This window comes from Martes martes, assembly GCF_963455335.1.
Source record: "Martes martes genome assembly, chromosome: 8".
Taxonomy (NCBI): domain Eukaryota; kingdom Metazoa; phylum Chordata; class Mammalia; order Carnivora; family Mustelidae; genus Martes; species Martes martes.
Window position 1 is genome coordinate 12,133,698 of NC_137895.1, and position 12,659 is coordinate 12,146,356.

Consider the following 12,659-nt stretch of genomic DNA (forward strand, 5'->3'; position numbering starts at 1 on the left):
ATGGGGTGCTCTCCCTGCTCCCACATCCCCGTGTTCCTCCCTCCTGCCCTCGGTGCCTCCAGAGCCCATTACAACAACAGTGCAGAAGGCATCCTTTCGGATCAGGATACCTTTTCCTTCTTGGAGCCCATCAGAGGAGACCAGCAAGACCCCTTGGCTCATTCTCTGACCCCATTTCCTTGTCTTCCCTCCCCAGAACCTCTTTGCCCCCAGCCCTGATTCTGCGGATTGCACAGAGTCAGGTGCAGACCCTGAGTTAGATTGCCTGGGTTCAAATGCAAGGCTTTCCCATTTACTTGCTGTGTGGCCTTGGGTAAGTGAATTAACCTCTCTGTACCTGTGTGCTCATCTTGAAAATGGGAGAAGGACATACGGGCGATTTGTCAAAGGGAGAAATAACTCTGGAAAGCCTGAGATCATGTTACAGATTACTGGCATTCCTTTGGCTCTGGTGGTTTTACCATTGCCCATTTCGGGCTTTCTCCCCCTGCCCCGCCCCGCCCCGCCCCGCCCCGCCCCTACCCCGGGGCTTCCATGGAAGGAGTGTGCACTGTGTGGGATGTCCTTGTCATCTCTGCCAGCTCTCCATCACTACTCTGGGACCCGCCAGTTTCCTCCTCAGACAGACTCTGCACCACGGTGCGCGGCAAAGGAAGGAGCAGCTTTACTCCTTCTACTAAAGTCTCCAGGCTCCGGGCTGTCTCTGAGCTCCTGTCACATAAATGGGCCAGAGACGCCTCTGCCTGTTGGCCTCAGCTTGTTTATTTCTCCACTGCGGGCTGAGACCCGTTAGCTCCAAAGCCCACTGGCACTGAACTTGAATTTTTACACATCCAGTGATTTTTAAAATAGCCCAGACAGGCCGATTTTTCACCATTTAGGGCCCGCCTGCTTCGTATGCCCTGTGAAGCCTCGCCAGACAGCTGTGATCTATCGACAACATGGGATCTTGCTGTTAGGAGACCCCAAGCAGCTGCCGGAGATCTCTGACTCAGACGCCACCCCCCAATCCCCTGCCCTGAAGTGCCTCTGCAAGCCCCCCCCGTTCCTCCCCTCAACACCCCCCCCTGCCCCCCCCCGTCCCCTTGCCCTCCTCCTCTCCCGCCCCTTCGCCATGAGGCTCCACCAAACAAATACTTAAAGTCATGTAATAAAATCCAAATAAAAACTTAATAAACTAGAAATAGAAGGAAAACTATCCATAACCATATCAGAAACCAACAGCAAAATCACACATGAACGTAAGACACGAAGGGGTAAAACCCCAAAAGAATGTTTTTCACAATGTTGGGTCCATAAAGGCCATTCAGAGCCCGGCACGAAAGCCAGGTACTAGCCAAGTTCAATGACAAACAAGGTTCTGATGAATACATTTGCGGCACATTTCATCTCCAGCTGCTGACAGCTTCAATGAACGCCACCTGGTTTAATCAGGAAAGCAACACAGAGAAGAATGTGAGCCATCTCAGGACTAGAGAGAAAGAAATCCATCCAGAGACACCCGGAATCGGGGCCAACAGCCCCAGGATCCCCTGAGAAGTGGGCTGGCGAGAAACCACTCAGGCGGTGGCAGCCACGGGCCCAGCTCAGTACTGCAGCCTTGCTGGGACCTCGCCCACGGGTGGCTCTGGATGCCGACGGGGAACGTGTCCCCAGCACACGTTCTGGATGGGTCTCACAAGGAGAAGTCTCCTGCGGGTACAGCTGCTTGGGGGACTCTGCATCGAGAGAGCAGGAATGAGTATCTGATCTCCGCGGTGGAAGCCAGTCTCTCCAGCCCAAGGGTGATCACGCAGGGAACCGCGCCAAACAGGGGAAAAGTGACCGAGAGGCAGGAAGATTAACAAATGTCCACTAGAGCCAAAGCCTTTGGCTGCCCCACATGGGCGCATGCATGCACGCACGCACACAGGCACGCACGCACGCACACCCTTCCATAAACAAAGTCACAGAAAAAATGTGAAATGTTTTCCTTTTATATGCTGCTCTTATGCCTCATACAGACAAAAAGGTGATCAAGACACATCAGTTACATCGTCCAGCTCCAAACCAGCTTCCAGCCCAGAGCAGAGCACCTGTGTCCACTCTGGCTTCTGACTGAGAAGGTGAGTTCGGGGTTCACAGGCTGGGTGGCCAGATGTTTTGCAACGTCCACTAGGGTCAGTTTCGGTTTCCTTTCCTCCTCCCCCTCCTCCTCCCTCTTTTCTCTTTCCTTCTCTCTCTCTCTCCCTCTCTCTCTCTCTTTCCCGATCTCTCCCCTCTTTCCTTCCCTCCCTCCACAGGGTGATCACCAGCGCTCTCTCAGAGATATCCGAGAACTCCGTCTTGCTCAAGAAGACAAAACACAAGATAGCTCAACAGACAAACAAAAATGCCCTGTTCCGGTCTCATTCACTTGCCTTTCTCATCTTTAGGAACTAAGAAAACAAGGAATTCCCAAGTCCGCTGGGCTTCAGTCCCCCCTGATGCTTCAGTCTGGCTCCCTGTGGGGTAGGGGGGATGGACAACGGTCCCTCTCTAGTTTCCTGCCTGCTCCCTGGGGGGAGCCGCTCAGTGATGGCCAATCACATGGGCTGTAGGAAGAGTCCATTTTTTAAAAAAGATTATTTATTGATTTGAGAGAGAGAGAGAGAGCGAGCGAGAGCAAGCCTGCGAGCCGGGAGAGGGGCAGAGGGAGAGAAGGAATCTCCAGTGAGCACGGAGCCCAATGTGGGACTCGATCCCACAACCCTGAGATCATGACCTGAGCCGAAACCAAGAGTCAGACGCTCAACCGACTGAGCCATCCAGAAGCCTTGGAAAGAATCAGTTATTGTTTCAGAATATTTCCCCAAGTCCTCATTTTGAAAAGATACTTTCACAGAGTATCAAATCCTAGGTTGACAGTTCTTTTCTCTCAGTGCACTGAAGTCATCATCCTAATACTAGCAACGCCTCAATAAATACTTCATCTGCTCCCTACAGTTCGGCTCCCCACAGCTGGAAGGGCCATGTGGCCAGTTCGGGCCAATGAAATATGAGCTGAAAATACATGGGTCATTCCAGATCAGAACAGTGAGTAGCTCAGGAGTGAGTTTCTGGCTGTGGCAAATAATTTTCACTCTTTGCAGATCATACGATATGATTTGCTAGCCTATCCTCATATTACAACTTGATATATCGATGTATTTGTAGAAAATCCAAAAGAATTGACTGGCAAACCATTAGAATTAATAACGAATTTAGTAAAATTACTGGATATAAGGTCAGTATGCAGAAGTCAGTTGCATTTCTTTGTACTAAGAAACAAACAAAAATGGATGAAATAAACAACTTACAATGACATTAGAATGCACCACCAAATACCTGAGGAGATAGCCAGCAAAAAGATCGAGATCTCTACACTGAAATTATAAAGAATTGCTTTGTATGAAAGACTTAAGTAAATGGGGGGATACCAGGATTGAAACAGTCAATATTGTTAAGAAGTAAATGCTTTCTAAATTGATCTATAGATTTGGGGCTCCTGTGTGTTTCAGTCGGTTAAGTGTCCAACTCTTGGTTTTCGGCTCTGGTCATGATCTCACTGGTTGTGAGATTGAGCCCCACGTTGGGCTCCGTGCTCTGAGTGGAGTCTGCTTGAAGATTCTCTCCTTCTGCCCCTCTCCCCACTTGCACATTCTCTCTCTCTAACAAACAAATAAATCTTTTTAAAAAAATAAGTTGATCTATAGATTCAATGCAATCTTAAGAAAAAAATCCCAGCAGGTGTTTTGTTGAAATGGACAAGCTAATTCTAAAAGTTAAGTGGAAAAACAAAGGCCCTAGAATAATAAAGATCATCTTGAGAAAGGATGAGTTGGAAGACTTGCACAACCAGACATCGCAGTTCACTGTAAAGCTACAGTATTGCACAAAGCTAAACAAATAGACCAAAGGAGCAAGCTGTGTAATTTCCACAGGTCTATTTGCCTAACCTTGGGTTGGTAAGATGATCTTTTCAACCAACTGGATATCATATGGGAAAAAAAGTGAATCTCATTCCTTTCCTTGCATCATACCTAAAGAATTATGGATGTCAGTGATAAAGTAAAACATGAAAACTTGTAGGAAAAACCCCCTAAGAGGCTACGTTCATGACCTTGGGATATGCAAATATTATATATGAGATAAAAACCACAGATAACAGAAAAAAGTCGAAACTTGGACTTGACTAAAATTAAGAACTTCTGAACATTAAAATATACCAGTAAGAGTACAGCCAATTTCATAGCGACATTATTCACGGTAGCCAAAAAGTGGAAGAAATCCACTTGTCTATCAACGGATGGATGGGTGAATAAAATGTGGTCCATACAGACATATTATTCAGCCTCCAGAAGGAATGAAATTCTGGCACGTGTTGCAACATGGATGAACCTTGAAGACAGTATGCTCAGTGATTATAAAGGACAGATACCACAGGGTTCCACTCATATGAGGTACCCAGAGTAGTCAAATTTACAGAGGCAGAAGGTAGGATGGTGGGTACCACGGGCTGGAGAGATAGGGGAATGGAGTGTTGATGTTCAATCAGCACAGAGTTTCAGTTTTGCAAGACGGAAAAGTTTTTTTTTTTATTTTTTATTTTTTTAATTAACATATGATGTATTATTAGCCCCAGGGGTACAGGTCTGTGAATCGCCAGGTTTACGCACTTCACAGCAGTCACCAAGGCACATACTCTCCCCAATGTCCATAACCCCACCATCCTCTCCCTATTCCCCCTCTCTCTGGCAACCCTCAGTTTGTTTTGTGAGATTAAGAGTGTCTTATGGTTTGTCTCCCTCCCAATCCCATCTTGTTTCATTTATTCTTTTCCTGCCTCCCAAACCCCCCACGTTGCATCTCCACTTCCTCATAGCAGGGAGATCATATGATAGTTATCTTTCTCCAATTGACTTATTTCGCTAAGCATAATACCCTCTAGTTCCATCCACATCATCACAAAAGGCAAAATTTCATTTCTTTTGATGGCTGCATAGTATTCCATTGTGTGTGTGTGTGTGTGTGTGTGTGTGTGTGTGTGTGTGTGTGTGTATACCACCTCTTCTTTATCCATTCATCTGTTGATGGACATCTAGGTTCTTTCCATAGTTCAGCTATTGTGGACATTGCTGCTATAAACATTTGGGTGCACGTGCCCCTTCGGATCACTACGTTTGTATCTTTAGGGTAAATACCCAGCAGTGCAATTGCTGGGTTGTCGGGTAGCTCAATTTTCAACTTTTTGAGGAACCTCCATGCTGTTTTCCAGAGTGGTTGCGCCAGCTTGCATTCCCACCAACAGTGTAGGAGGGTTAAGGTGGAAAAGTTTTGGAAACAGATGATGGCGACCGTAGCAAGACATCATGAATTCACTTAATGGATTTCAGGTACACTTAAAAATGGTTAAGGTGGTAAATTTCATATTATGTATATTTTACTACTGAAAAACTAAATTAAAAGATATATATACACACACACCAGTTAGCAAGTTAAAGTCAAGACACAACCTGGGAGAAGATACTTGTGATAAATATATCTAACAAAAGATTTTTATCTATAAAATATAAAGAACTCCCACAAATCAATAAGAAAAGTAACATGATAAAAAATGGGTAAAGGGCTTGGACAGGCACTTCACCAAAAAGGATACCCAAGGGGTCAACAAGCACGTGGATATGTACTCAACATCACTGGTAGTCAAAGAAATGTACCTTAAAGTCAACAATCACACAGGCATCATTACATGCTTAGCAAAATGGCTAACAATATAAAAAGTGACCATCTCAGGAGATGACAAGGGTGTGAAGCACCTGGAACTCTCATATATTACTGATGGGAGTGAACCTTGACACCATCACTCTGGAAAAGTGTTCAGACATATTAATAAAGATAACTATGCATGTAGCCTCAACCAGCAATCCTATTACTGAGTAGATGTCTACATGAGATGAGTATTTGAGTCTACCAAGGTACATATTCACAAGGATGTACATAACAGCCTTATCTACAACAGCCCCAAACGTGTCCATCCCCTTTAGAATGGATAAATGCATTGTGATATATTCATATAGTGGAATAATCACTGGTGAAAAATAATGAACTTTGGCTACATGCCATCTCATAGATAAAACTTTGAGTACAAAAGACTACATACTGTATGATTCATTTGGATGAATTATTTTAAAGATTTTATTTATTTATTTGAGAGAGAGACCACAAGGAGGGGAAGGGGCAGAGGGAGAGGGAGAAGCAGGGTCTCCACTGAGCAGGGAGCCCAATGTGGGGTTTGATCCCAGGACCCTGGAATCATGACCTGAGCCGAAGGCAGATGCTTAACCGACGGGGCCACCCAGGTGCCCCTAACTTGGATGCTTTTTTAAGAGCAGGCAAAATTCCTCAATGGGGTTGGACATCAGAAGAGGGGAGATGGTAGGCAGAACAATGACCCCCTCAGATGTCCCACCTGAATCCCCAGAGGCTATGACTATGTTATGCCACAAGGCAAGAGGGCCTTTGCAGATGGAATGAAAGTTACTGGTCGGTTGACCCCAAGAGAGAGAGAGGTTCCAGACAGAACTGGTCTAATCACACAAGCCCTTAGAGATAGAGAAGTTTCTCTGGATGGAGGCACAAGGAGGTCGGACGGATTCAGGGTGTGAGAAAGACCTGCGCCTCTGTGGAAAGATCCATAAGGAAATGAATTCCGCCAACACCGTGCATGAGCCTGGAAGCAGACTCTCCCCAGGATCCTTGGCTTTGACCTTGTGAGACCCGAAGCACAGAAATCAGTGACGTTCCCTGGATTTCTCACCTTTGCAACCGTTGGGTAATACTCAGTGTTGTTTCAGGCTGCTGAGTTTGTGGTCATTGATTATGAATTTAGTACGGTGGCCACAGAAAACCGATACACTGAGTGTGGAGTGGGAAGGAGAATAAGGGAAGCCTTCTAGGGCGCCAGAAACATTCCGTGTCTTCATCAATTGGTAGTTACATGGGATACACGTAGGGTAAAAATTCATTAAGTTGTGTTTCTAAAAATAGAAAATCAGCCCCCACCCCTGTCTAATTTTAGGAGGAAAAAAAAGAAAATGGTGGAGGTGAGTGGGGGATGGGTGACGCAGGTGATGGGGACGAAGGCACACGCTTGTCCCGATGAGCACTGGGTATAGTGCATAGATGTGCTGCATCATTACTGCACACCTGACACTAACATAACACCGTATGTTAACTCCCTGGAATTAAACTTCTAAAAAAATAGAAAATGACCAAAAACTCACTATCCTTACTTTTTCCGTTACAGCTCTATTGCATTATGGGCATAGAGTGCAACCTAGATCATTTCTTTTTCTTTTTTTTTTCTAATTTCTTGTGATTTGCTTTGTAGACAAGGACCTGACCTATTTTTACAGATGTTTCCAAACCCATCTGAAGACCTCCCTTCTCTGTTTGTCAGGAACAAGATTATCAGTGCATAGCAAGGTTTTCCATCGCGTCACGTAGGAAGAAACCCTTCCCTTCCCTTTTCCTGTGCAGAGGGAGGTCAGGGAGAGGAACGCCTGGCCTCTCTTCATCTTCTCCCGGAGGAGGAGGGATTTATCAGTTCATTTTTGCGGGAGTGGGTTTATGCACAGCTCAGCCCTTTGCTCAAAACTCTCCTTAGGACCTGCCTGCTTGCAGGAGAGCGTGTGTTGGCTTCTGCTCCCACAAGCTACACGTGTCAGGGAGGTAAGCCCACGGCCAAGGCTGGCAGTCACCCAGCATGCCGGCGCCTCCGAGGGAGAGCTGCCCACTTGTGGGGTGGAATCCTCAAGCCCTTGTGGCTTGCTGAGAAGGCTCCCCTCACTCTCCAACGGCTTCATCAGCCATGAAGGTCATATTCTGACCATCTCTCCATCTGCCTCATTGTTGTGTCTATTTCTGGGTTGCTGGTGTGAGCCGAAAACTCTGAGCAGTATACTAAGAGTATAAGGGGCAAAACGATACCCGGAGATCGTTTTGCTAATGCCTACATTTGGGCCTTTGGCTTTGGTTATGTAGGTCATGTGTGGTTATGAACTTGGCAGCTCACAGAGGCAGGTGGCCTTGTCCTCACGAAAGGCTGCTGTCTGTCTCTCTCTCTCTCTCTTTCTCTCTCTCTTTCACAGGAATAGGTCTTGGTTGATGCCAGCCTTTGGCCTTAGTAATCGGTGCAGCTCAGGAGGTAGATCAATTATAGGAAAGAGAAGCTCGGCTTACAGCTCTTCTAGATATTGATAGATGGGAGGGAGAGCCCATTTTTTCTCTACTATTAGGGTAGTTTCTCAGCCAGGCTGCGCACAGCAGTCTCAAATCGATGTTGGCCATTAAAAATTCATGACGTTAAAAATTCACAGGGCAATGATTTTTTTTTTAAGATTTTATTTATTTGACAGAGAGAAACACAGCGAGAGAGGGAACGGGAGAAGGAGAAGCAGACCTCCCACCGAGCAGGCAGCCCGATGCGGGGCTCGAACCCAGGACCCTAGGATCGTGACCTGAGCCAAAGGCAGACGTTTAACAACTGAGCCACCCAGGAGTCCCTGGGCAATGATTTTTGAGTAGACATTTTAGGGGTGTCTGGGTGGCTCAGTCGTTAAGCATCTACCTTCGGCTTAGGTCATGATCCCAGGGTCCTGGGTCCAGAGCCCAGTGTCAGGCTCCCTGAGGGGAGCCTGCTTGAAATTCCCTCCCCACCTTCCTCTCCCCCTCCCCACCTTCCTTTCCCCTTCCTCCTCCCCCATGCATTCTCTCTCTAAATAAATAAATAATCTTTAAAAATATATAGATGTATCATTTAATCAGGCATTTCCACTTCTGGGGGTGTACTCAAAAGAACTGAAAGCAGAGACTCCCTCCGGTATTTGTTCTCCCTTGTTCCCAGAAGCATTTTTCTCACAGCAGCCCAAAGGTGGGAAACAACCCCGGTGGCCACAGGGGATAGATACGTAAACAAAGCATGGTGCATCCGTATGACGGAGAGTTAGCCCGAAGAAGGAGGGGAACTCTGACCCGAGGTCTGATGTGGACGGACCTTGAGGACATTATACAACGTGAAATGAGCCAGCCACAAATGGACAAATATTGTGTGACTGGACTTAAATAAGGTACCCAGAGTAGGCACACGCAGGGCACTGGTCACCGGGGGCCACCGGGGGCCCCCGGGGGGGGGGCTGCTGAGTCGGTGCTTACTGGGGACAGTTTCAGTTTCAGATGATGAAAAAATTCTGGACATGGACATTGGTGATGGTTGCACAACCATGTGATTGCACTTTGTGCCGCTGAACCCGCATATAGAAATGGTTTCGGTGGGACATTTCATGTTATGTTTATTTTACTGCAATTTTCGAAAAAGAGAAAGAGAATTGCCATTTACCCAATTTAAAAAAACTGTTCGTGTCACACATGAGCAAGTTGTGTTCATTCAGGGGCCCCAAATTCTGTCCTTCTTTCCTTTCCTTTTCTTTTCCTTTTCAAAAGATTTTATTTACTTATTTGAGAGAGAGAGAGAGCACAAGCAGGGTGAAGGGCAGAAGGAGAAGCAGGCTCCCTGCTGAGCAGGGAGCCCGATATGGGGCTCGATCCCAGGACTCCAGGATCACGACCTGAGCTGAAGGCAGAGGCTTAATGAACTGAGCCACCCAGGTGCCCCTCTGTCCCTCTTTTCTTAAAATGATTTTGATCCACCTTCAGGACCAAGAGAAGGTACCAGGGAGGGGCCAATCCTGAATTCCTCAGACTTGTCTATGGGTTCCAAGGCGCGTGCACCACGATGAATGTCTTCATCCCAGAAGCATCCCCGTGGTTTTAGAATCACATACTCAAACCATGGCTTCACCTGAAGAAGGGTGGTAGATCTTATTAATAATCATTTTTAAAAGGAATGGAGGCAGAGGAGTTGGCTGAGGTGCGGCTGGCCAAGCTGGAAGCAGGCCCCTGTCCAAAAAAAACGCACAAGGTGGTTAGGGGTGGGGAGGGTGGCTGCTGACCTCTCTGGGAATCCAGCTGGGCAGAAGCCACCTTCAGGGTAAGTCTCAGCTGAGAAGCCGGGCAGGGGACACCTGTGGAACGCCAGAAAGCTGCCTCTGGGGTGGTGTTGAAGTCACTGGGATGAATCCCCACTGACTTTCCTCTGGCGGCTGAGCGCCAGGAGGACCAGGAAAGGAGCTCACGCCAGAGCCGGGAAACCATGCCTGCAGTGCGCCCTCTACCGACGAAGCTTAACATGCAGCCCGTTAACTAAGGAAACCGTCAGAAGCCCAGCACTCCGGGTGGGTGTGGAGCTGAACTGCGGTGTTGACGACCCGCCCGGGGACAAGATGCTAACAGTTGTGAAACTGGGTGAAGGTCTCTGAGAGTTCCTTGGACTATTCTTGAACTTTCCTGTATATCTGGAATTATTCCTATGTTTAAGCACTTAAAGAACCCGTTTAGCTGAAAACCAAAATAAAACTTTGGGGAGGATGATTTTTTGACTTTAAAAACGGCATTGGACTCCAGAAGAGAAACTGATTTTGGACTTCTTTGATTTTTTTGGACTTTAAAAGATTTTGGTCTCTTTGAACTGTCATCTCGTGAGGACAACACGATTCGATTTCAGGATCTTTGAAGTTCTAATTTGCAAGGAGATCAAATTTTAATATTTTTTCCTGGATATTTGCAATGGAAGCGGGTTTACAAGCAATGTGGGGGTTCTCGTCGTTGACTCTTTACGGTTGGACTATCTTTATGCTAAATCTTGATCTCACTGCACAGTCTTTGAAGAGGTATATTCAACAGGGTTTGCTACCTCTTGAGATGGGAAATGGAGAAATTCTGGTTATGGCAAGAACTTGGAGTTAATTAATTAATGTTTTGATCTGACCCATTTCAAAACCTTTTGTCAGCTAGCTTCATACGGCCCACCAGCAGACCCAGGATGATTCAGACAGAAGCAGTTGGTACAGAGGGAACAGACGGTGAAGCTGAGAACAGGTATCTTTTACTGGGTGGTTGCTTGCCATCTGCTGACTATGGACTTGACCGAAAAACCCACTGCTTATTTAAAAGATGGTTAGAAGTATGGGGTGCCTGGGTGGCTCAGTCAGTTAAGCGTCTTAGGTCATAATCATCAGCTTAGGTCATAATCCCAGGGTCCTGGGATCGAGTCCCGCATCGGGCTCTCTGCTCCGTGGGAAGCCTGCTTCTCCCTCTCCCCAACTTGTGCTCTCTCACACTCTCTTTCTCTCTCAAATAAATAAATAAAAAAAAAAAAAAAAAAAAAAAGGTTAGAAGTAGTGGAAGGATCACTTATTCCCTTAGTCCTATTTCCACGTAGAGGAATTCCATCCAAGTAAAGCTCCTGGCCTCTTTCCACCCTTAAGCAAGTTATATGGTGCACAAGTTGGCCAGAAGGAAATGCCATGAATTTGAGGTCCTCTGGCCTTCCAGGGCACTCAGTATCTGTGCTCCTAAGCTTACAGGGTTGGCCCAAGGTTGTCCAGTACTGTGCATGGCCAGGGGTGAGGCCATCTAATGGAGGAGTGACGCAGAAGCAAGCGAGCTTGGGTATCCAACCCAAAGTCACTTCCTCCAACAACTCTAATCAAGCTGATACTTTCATCTCCACCTGCCTGACTCTGGTCTATTTCGTCATTGGCTCTGGGTCTTGGGATCGAGCCCCACGTTGGACTCCCTGCTCAGCAGGGAGTCTGCTTCTCCCTCTCCCTCTGCCCCTCCCCGCCCCCCGCTCTCTCTCTCAAATGAATAAATAAAATCTAAAAATTTTTCCCTAGGCACATTTAAAAGAACAGGTGGAACTGATTTTAAAAATACATTTAATGTAATGCAATCTGTCCAAAATGTAATGCAATCTGTCCAAAATGTTATCATTTCAACATGTGATCAATTAAAATTATTAACCGGATTTTTTTTTAAAATAGGCTCCACTGCCAGCATGAAGCCCAATATGGGTCTTGAACTCATGACCCAGACATCATGACCTGCGCTGAGATCAAGAGCTGGACACAACTGACGTAGCCCCTCTGACACCCCATTAATTAGATATTTAATGTATTTTGTACACTATGCCTTTGAAATCCAGTGTGTATTTTATACTCAGCGCACATCCTAACTTGGACTTGCCACATTTCAAGTGCTCAATAGCCATATGGCTAGCGGCCGCCATATTGAACAGGACTGGTCTATGTGGTCCTGCCTATGAGGGAAAGGAAGCTAGTTTTCCACCATAATTTTGTAAAGGTGAATTACAACTGTGAATTAAGGCTATCTCTCCCTTCCTCCCCCTCCCCGTAAACACACATCTTTTTCATTTTCTCAAGAGACCAAGAAAGGGTTCAAATCGCTTTCTGATACCCTTTCCGCCAGAGAGCTATTTCTTGGAATATAACATGTGCATTCACTAGAACACGTGGCCATTTGGATCTCTTTCAGCTGAAAGTTAGATTTTAAACCCATGGGACTGTGATTTACAGATGACCATACTTCGTTTTTCATCACGAATTCAAGGGCCACCTGAAGCTCATGGTTGAGGGTGGACCTCAGTGAGCTGGCGTGACAGGGGAAGGCCCCTTGAGGCCGCCCCCAACTAGTCAGCTGCTGATGGATATGGGTTTCTGAAACCTAGTCAGAGCCCCTCC